This window comes from Solanum dulcamara, chromosome 11 (genome assembly GCF_947179165.1).
Source record: "Solanum dulcamara chromosome 11, daSolDulc1.2, whole genome shotgun sequence".
Taxonomy (NCBI): Eukaryota; Viridiplantae; Streptophyta; class Magnoliopsida; order Solanales; family Solanaceae; genus Solanum; species Solanum dulcamara.
This window is the reverse complement of record NC_077247.1, coordinates 7,371,903-7,381,463: the sequence shown is the minus strand read 5'-3', so window position 1 is coordinate 7,381,463 and position 9,561 is coordinate 7,371,903. Positions and strand designations below refer to the sequence as shown.

Sequence of the window (9,561 nt, the reverse complement as noted above, 5' to 3'; positions counted from 1 at the left end):
ACCAGCAGCACCCATACCCTTGTTAAAACACTTTGAAGCCCTACAACCTGCAACTCAACCAGTTGCACCCACAACACCACTAGGGTGCCACCTCATCCATGCGCCCACTCACATACTGCCACGTGGAAGCGTGGGGTCCACCCCAAGAAGGTGAGTTACCTACTTGGTCCAAGTAGGTACATCACGTACTTAGTCCAAGTAGGTGCATCACCTACTTGTTTTACGTAAGCAAGTTGTCTTCTTATTTCCCTTCTATGGGTTCGTAATCTCGTCTCACTTCAAGAGCCTATGTGTTTTTTGCTACTTAAGCTCGATGTGTACTCAAGTAGCTTAAGTAAGTAAGACATCCAAGTTGGTAGCTTACACAAGTAAGTCGAGTCCCATGACTTGTTATTTTGGCCGCCCCCCAACTCGTTTCAAATCCTTATAACTCTATTTACAATCTTCTCTCTTATAGAGTATCTCCTTCTCCTTTCCTTAGGATTATTTGATAGTGTTATAGATTATCTGAATCACATGACGACTTTTAAGAAACTTAAGAGCCTTCCCAGAAACTTAAGAACCTTAAGAAGTATTCCAAGGTACAAAAGTACGAGGTGTAACATCCTTCCTCCTTTAGAACATTCGTCCTCAAATGTGAACCAAAATCTTCCTCCGGATCTTATACCAACTATATGAAAAGTTTCTTTGTCCCGTTGCCATAACATATACTTTCATTGAGCAATCAATATCAGAGTTGCAAAGGTTAGGATTACTTGTAGATGTAGGGAATAGGTACGGATACTTGTGTTTCATATCCTCTTTCATTTCTCGGGGGGTCACCCATCCTAGTACTACTCTCTCCCAAGCACACTTAACTTTAGAGTTCTGATGGGATCCAGTGCGTTAGTGCTGGTATAATCGCATCCATCCCTTAAGGTCTCCACCAATGGTTTCTCACACGGTCTCAAATACCGCAGATTCTATCTATTTATTGCTGGCCTCGAGATCCATCCATTCCTTATGGGATATTATTTGAAGTTTAAGCATTCCCATTTACATATGATAGCGTCAGTTGATTTTCTCTTACGCTTGTACTTCTCTTATCCACTTTCCCCTTTTAGGGTGTACCCATGTCATCCTTTGTTTATTTTCAATTATCCATATGCAAATGATTCTATTCCAACATATTTAACATGCTTCACCATGTTCACACCCTCTGTTAGATCACCCATACTTTAAGTTTCCCCTATAAGAAACCCTAGTACCACCATAGGGTGCTTAGTATTTTCGATAGATAGTACATAATTTAGTCCAAGTACTGATACTCGAGTCATATAACTTAATGTAGTAGTTTAGCCGAAGCCACATTTCATTCATCCCAATCAGTACATACTAGTGCTTATAATCGTGTCCGATTCTCCATTCGGGGGCACTTATACTTTGATGCCACATGTTTCACATTTTCTTATCACCTTTTTTCCCCAAAGGATACCACTTGTTCCTTTGATAATTTCACAGTGCTTCAGTTGTTTTGCAATTTCTATTCCCTATCCTCGAGGGATCCCACTATTTTCCAAGGTGGAGGTATATATACACAATACCCCTTTCTGCTTCATGAGCTTCCATCCTTATCGTTACCGTGGATACAATCTTTCAAGATATATTACAACCTTATATCTCATTCTCTTTCTATTTCTAAAAAACAAATCGGCAGAGTTTCCTCTATATTCCTTACTATCCTAAACCTGTACTCAGAAAATACAAACAATGCCTCACATGACCAACATATATTTTTTCATATCACAGCCACACATGGCTTTTAATATCAATAACCATATGAAAATAATGGACTTACCTCATGTGTCCAACTCAAACTGCATTTGTTACACTTTCCTGTCTACTTTTCTTTCACCTTTCAACCTTACATGTCAATCATATTTCCATACCTCACCTGACATATCTCCTTCGTTCCTTTGCTTACATGCATGCTCTGTAACCTCCAATATCATCTGTTACTTTCTTCTATCGATATTGTCCTTCTGCTGAAATCACAAGTTAGTATAAGAAATTTCATTCCCTATGACTCGGCTTTATCGCACAATCTTAGATATAAAAGAAAGGTAATATCCTAAATGTCCTGTAGCCTACTATTTATAGATGTGGTGCACAACACACTAATAAACAAGACTTTACTAGACACGGTCTGTAGACACTCTAAGGATGAGCTGCTCTGATACCACTTTTGTCACGGCCCAACTCCGTAGGCCATGACTGGTGCCCAAGTTGGGCACCCATACGTACCCTTAGCACCACTTAGCGTGTTAGTAGAATAGACAAAAGTAGGAGTCAAAAAGGGGTTGCTAAAGAGCGCATGAGAACAGATATAACACAAGAGGGACGTTAAGGCCATCACGAAACACAAAGCCCAAAACATACATATATAACCGATATCACAAGTCTACAAACCTCTACAGAATGATGGCCTAGTCATATGATGGGATAGGTCCTTGTCATACCCTTAATCAACATGTAAAAATGTACACCAAAAAAGTTAGTACCAAAATAGGGCCCCGGAAAAAGAAGCACTGCCAACTAATAGGGTAGATGTCCTAGGCAAGCAGATCAGCAAACTGAGCGTCTGTACCTGCGGGCATGTAACGCAGCCCCCAAAGAAAGGGGGTTAGTACGGACAATGTACCGAGTATGTAAAATATGGACTCTAATAACTAAAGCCATTACCATAACAGAAGGTGCAAAAATGAGCAAAATATTTAGAATACCAAAATGCTTTTCATAACCACAGATAATGTATGCAGAAAATATATGCCATATCCGGCCCCATTATGGAACTCGGTGAACAAATCTTGGTCGCTGCCCAGTCACTAGCGTCACAACACATCATAACTCCAGAGTAGGAAATATCTCTATAACAAATCATATCATATCAGATAGTCATAACATATCATATCATATCATATGTGTACATGACACATCATAACTTCACAAATCCTATGTATAGGTCGTACCTTCCCCCTCACGTCGGGAAACGACAAACAATGCAAAGAAGTACGCATGATAACCAATCCTGGCCTGGCCTAAGTGAAAGTGTTACACCCCACATTCTCGAATTCGAAAGGCTCCTAAAGTCACTTAGAAGCTATCTTGTGAGCCACTTAAGTTACGACCCTATTGAACAACTCTAAGAAGGGAGAATAGGATACCCAATGGTAGGGAAGGTTGGAAATAGGGTCAAGAGAAGTCGGAAGGAGTTGGAGGACAAGTAACGAGTCGTAGGACTCGACTTATCTATGTAAACTACTAAGTTAGAAGTCTTACATACGTGAGTTACTTGATTACATACCAAGCTTCCGTAGCAAGGGTTTCATAGGCTCTTAAAGTGAGACGAGATTACGAACGAGATTACGAACCCACGAGGAGATTTTTTTTTTTGCGGGGCAGCCAGTAGGAGGGTGACACATGGCAGCACCTAAGCAGGCAGGTGACCCACCTGCTTGCTTGGGGGAGGTGGTCCCCACTGCCACGTGGCAGCCCCACATGGAATGCATGGATACGGTGGCCCAATAGGGGCTGGACACATGTCCCCCTTAGGGGCTGACATGTGTCACCCCTTGGGACCACCCATATAAGTTGATATGTATCCTAAAACTTCAGTTCATTCACAAATTTCCAGCAAGCAACGTGAAAAAAAAACCCTAAGAGCTAAGTAGAAAATCTCGATGGCTTGGGAGAAAAAAATAGGTAAGTCCCATTTTCATTCTGTAAATTAATTAATTAGCATATACTACAATGATATGGAAGTATTATTAGTATAAAATTAGGATTTGGTGTGGCAAAAATCGGACAGCAAGCTGCTACAACGATTCAGCACGTGGAAAAAATTCTGAGGCGCGATTTCGGCAAGTTTTAGCCAATTTCGGGAAAGGTAAGTTCTCCCCCTCTAATTTGAAGTTTATGAGGTTAAATTAGGGTGCATTACACACCTTAGGACTGATGGAAGTTGGGGAAAAAGGTTTGAAAAGTTCGACGTTTGAAATAAGCGAAATTGGAATCGCTATAGTTAATTATAATCGAATAATGTGTTGCACTTGTGGAGGGTGACTGCTGGTCGTGTGGTGTGTAGCATCCCCTTTTAGGAGAATACCACTTACGAAACAAAAACTAATTATTATATTTTTTTTACCCTAAAAAAAACTTATTGAAATACGATATAGGAGTTTTATTTTAAAAAACATAATTTCCAATTCAACAATACTGCAGGTCCATAAATACACAAAACTTCAAATAAGTAATTATCACAAAAATATTATCTTCCTTCGTGCATAATGACAAGTCAAAATATAACCTAGTACATTGCATAACTTGAGTTAAAAGCACACTCTAAAATAACAAAATTAGTCACTTGATTCAAGTTACAAGCCTTCAAAATTTCGTACATAAGTGCTACACATGTATCATGTACAAGTCCCCAAAATAATATACAAAAACTAGATGTATATGCATATGTGATCTTCAAAAGATCTCTCAAAACGTCTACTCCACATGGCCATCTTCATATCCCATCTCGCACATCACCTACGATAGGAAACAACTATCGCTAAGCATAAAGCTTAGTGGTGTATAACCTTTGGACTTAGAGCCATTAAAAATTCTCAAATTTCCTTTTTCATCATAAGCGGTTCAATAAGGTAGCATTAAGTCCAAGTGAACAAGTATATCAAGTATCGAATACAAATCTTGGAGAGTTTCAAAATATCAATACTAATATTCAAAGGCTTAAGTACCAAGGATGCTTATAATTCAATTCAAAAGAGTAGTCAAATAATCAATTTCACCCCATATGTATGTCATGCCTTCACACTAAGCACAATCAATATCAAGATGGACCAAAGCCCCGAAATCAAGAAGTGTCCATATCAAGAAGGGTCGTCACCCAATATCAAGAATATCAAAGACCTTGTTGAAAGTGGCTTTTCACTCGTACTAAAAAATGGACGAAAATCCATTATCAAGACGAAATGTAAATCCAAAGTCAAGATGGGCAAGATCTGAATCGAGAGGCATGCCAATATCGATGACAAGTCACCGTAACAAGAAGGACAAATTCCCAATAAGAATGCAAAATGATCAAGCAATTCGTACAAGTGGGCGATTCAGCGAAAGTTTTGCAATACTTGAGATAATAGTCATACCAAAATACAAAACAAGGAGTAAGGAAACAACCCAACAAAATACTTCAAATTTCAGAAAAATAAAATATTTCAAGTTCAAATTTATACACGAACCTTGGCGTTTTAGCACACAACAAGTTCTACCACCACTCGAGGAGTTCAATTTCTCTATGTCATAGATCAACCAAAATCCACTTCGTCAAACAGTTCCTCTTAGCTTGTATAAGAGAATATACACCTTAAATACACAATCAAATATCTACTTAAGTTTAAAAGTATTACACCCCGTAATTTGGTACCTTAGAATGCTTCTTAAGCTTTTTAAGTTCCTGGGAAGGCTACTAAGTTTCTTAAAAGTTATCATGCGCGGATACACTACGACACTATCAAACGACTCTAAGGAAGGGAGAATGTGATACCTCATAGTAGAGAAGGTTGGAGATGGAGTCATAAGAATCCAGAAGGAATTGGAGCCCAAGTAACGAGTCATAGGACTCGATTTAACTACGTAAGTTATAAATGTAAAAGTCTTATATACTTGAGCTACTGGAGGACATACCAAGCCTACATAGCACGGATTACATAGGCTTTTAAAATAAAGTGAGATGACAAACCTACGAAAGGGAGCAAAAACTAGTTTCCGAACTTATGAAAGCAAAGCAAGCAGGTGCCAAGCAGGCAGGTGATAAGCAAGTAGGTGACACACCTAGGCGGGACCCACACTGCCACATGGCAGCATGTGACTGGCCGAATAAGTTGAGGTGGCACCATAGGAGGCTTCCACGTGTCACCCTAGGGGGCTGCCACGTGGCACCTTCTAAAAAGGTGTATATATATGTATTATGTGACTCTTAACTTGTTCATTATCCAAAAATCAGCCAAGGAATTTGAGAGAAAACGTGAGAGAAAGAGAGAAAGCTAGGCAGCCACGGATTGAAGAACCCGTTTTTAAAGAGGACTGCTGTTACTAATACTATCATAACTCCTTCTGTATAGCTCCATTTCAAGTGATTCAAGATGTTTTGGAAACATATTTCATAGGGATATAACTTTTGTTTAGCCTCTTCAACCCAGTTTTTCTTTTATCAGCTCTAAAAAGGGTGATGAAGTATGGGGTAGGTGCTGCCCAGATTTCGTTTTGGAAATCCTACACAGACTGCTGTTGGTATTTTGGGCATATCTCTTTGTACAAAATTGCTGTAGGGATGATTCGAAATGGTATGCGACCTTGAGACACATGTATACAACTTTCCTTGAGTTCACAAATCCTGTTTCCGTCAATTACCCCTTCGAACCTAAGAGACAATACGAGATAGTAAGCTGCGCAGAATTCACGTTTTGACAACTTTGGCGAGTTTTGGCCAATTTCGGGTAAGGTAAGGTTTCTCCTTTTAATTTGGAGTTTATGGTAATTTTAAGAGGGGTATTATATGTCATTTAAGTTGCTAGAAATTTAAAAACACGATAGAAATGTTTGACGTTGAAGACAATGTAAAATTGAAGTTGTCATAGTGGAATTGTAATCGAAATGAGGCGTTATGTGTGTGGAGGTTTCTGCTGGTTGTGTGATGCATGTTTCAGGGTGTAAATATGTTCTAAATAAGGTGGGGGAGCTGCTGGTTTCATCCACATGACCCTCCTCTCCGCACAATTAAAGGTTTTACGAAATAAAGGCTAAAGTCCCTATTTTAATATCGTAATGTTAAGAAAGTTGTTTGGAGCCTATGTTGTATAATGTTGCCATGTTTTATGTGTATATGAGTTGCAGGTTATTGTTGTTGGTTGGCTGTAGTGATTAGGGATAGAATTGGGAATTCGGATAGGGCAAGTTATAGAGGAGATGCTGCCCGAATTCCATTAACTTCTTAACTAGTTAATAAACTAGTCGAGACTAGTCGAGAAAGGAGAATAAGGAGTTGGTTCCTATGGGTTCTTGGTTGTGGATTTGGAAGCTGGAAAGTTGAAGGTTACTAATATTAGTATTACCTTCGTGTTAAATAGGTTCAGAGGACGACGAGACATGCCGGGCTAAAAGCAGTCGACCAGAGGTATGTGAAGCTTTCTTTTGGCATGTTTTTGGCATAAGTATGTAAAGCTATTCTTCTCTTATGTTGGCATGTGTTAGACGTAAGTAATGAATGACATGCATATGAGCTTGGGGTAATTCCATTCATAAATTCCAAGCCTGAACTATGAGTTTCATTCACTCCGTGATGATAGAACTCCTGTAATAGTTGAGTTGTTGCCTTTTAGGGCTTTTATATGATGAAAGGTAGTATTTGTAAAGCCTATCTCTCCTTCCCTTTGGGATGTCTTAAATGTAAGTAAATTGAGATACGATTTGAGTATAGAGGTAGTTCCAGTTGTAAGTTGCGAGTATAACTCGTTACTCTAGTTCACTCCTAAATGCTAAGGGTCTTAAAGTAGTTAAACTACGACCCTCGAGCCTTCTATAGGTTGAATAATGATTGGAGGTGTAAGCTCCTACACCTGGGGGTTCTTGGGCATACTTTATGATAATGGTTGAGGGATATTTGATATGCTGATGAGTCTTACACGTATGTATATGCATATTACATTATATATGGATCGGGCCGTCGTTCCTCGGCATTGTTATATGACATGCATATATACGGATTGGGCCGTCGTACCTCGGCACTATTATGCATTATACGGATTGGGTCGTCATACCTCGGCACTGTTATATGAGACACGGATCGGGCTGTCGTTCCTCGGCATCATCATGATATACGGATCGGGCCATCGTACCTTGGCATTATCATTATTATAACATGATATATGGATTGGGCCGTCGTTCCTCGGCAGGTACTTGCGTTATACATGGATCAGACTGTATGTTCCACAGCGCTAAAAGCATATATATGCCTATCATGATAGATGATGTTTTTGTACCATCGAGCCCCTAGCGAGCCGGGTACAGGGTTGATGAGGGTAGACATGACTCTATTTTGTAAGACGCAGGTATAGTGCTTTATTAACTGTTATACTTGTATCCTGCATCCCTATTTCAGTGTTGTCATAATTATGATGTTGTATGCTTTATATACTCAGTACATGTATCGTACTGACCCTTCTTTCTTCAGGGGGCTGCGTTTCATGCCCGCAGGTGCAGACACAGGTTTGGGAGTCCACTAGCTCAAGATTCCACCCAGCAAGTTAAAAGAAGCTCCATTGATTCGGAGCTGAGTTTTGGTACGAAACCTCTGATATATATATTTATTTATTCAAAGGTATGGTGGGGGCCTTGTCCCGCCATATGATATCGTCACTACTCTTAGAGGTCTGTAGACATATATGTGGGTTGTATGTGTAAGTTTTGTTTAGCTGGGTCTACATGATGTATTACAGGTATGTGTTATGGCAGTCTGTTGGCTTGTGTGCCTTTTCATGTCATGACACAAATAAAAGAGGCTACAGGTACATAAAATGCTATGACCCATTGGGATTCTCCTGTACATGATTCTATTATTTATAAACTGGTGTGACTACACCTGAGTTATATGCATATGGGGGTCCAGGCTGGACTCCAGTCACGGCCTACGGGGCTGGGTCGTGACAGAAGTGGTATCAGAGCAGTTCATCCTTGGAGTGTCTACAGACCGTGTCTAGTAGAGTCTTGTTTATCGATGTGTTGCGCGCCACATCTATAAACAGGAGGCTACAGGACATTTAGGATGTTTCCTTTCTTTCATATTTAAGGTCGTGCGATAGAGCCAAGTCATAGGAAGTAAAATTCCTTATACTAACCTTTGATTTCAGATGAAAGACAACGTCGATAAAGAAAGTAACTGATGATATTGGAAGTTACAAAGCATGCAGGTAAGCCATGGTGCAAACGATGTGTGCCAGGTAAAGTATTGAAATACGATTGACATGTAAAGTTGAAAAATTGAAAGGAAAAGTAGACGAAAAGTCTAACAGGCGTAGTTCGAGTTGGACATACGAGGTAAGTCCATCATTATATACTATTGTTGATATTGGGCACCCTGTGAGGCTGCAATATGACGTGATATGATACGTATATATGTATCCTTATGCGTGTTGGCCCTATGAGGCACTGTTGGTATTTGTTTGCGTGCAGGTGTTAAGATAGCAAGAAATACAGAGGAAACTCTGTCCAAATTTTCCAGAAATAAAAAGAGAATGAGATACAGAGCTGTAGAATGTCTTGAAAGGTCGTTCCCACAATAATGATGTGAATATAACGAGGATCGTTATGAAAAAAAGTAGAGCCTAGTGAGAAAGTGGCTAAGGATAGGATGTGGTCCATGTAATGAGAATATAAGAGTAACTTGGGCGGTGCAGCCTGGCCTACCGAATCAGCTGCTGGGTCATCGTCCTCTTTGGTAGTTACGTGCCCCACGGGGCA

General features: G+C 39.8%; 1 pseudogene; it reads right to left on the bottom strand.

Annotated features, from left to right (window-relative positions):
- Nucleotides 1-790: 790 nt before the first annotated feature.
- On the bottom strand, nucleotides 791-908 carry LOC129875333 (5S ribosomal RNA; annotated as a pseudogene).
- Nucleotides 909-9,561: the final 8,653 nt, after the last annotated feature.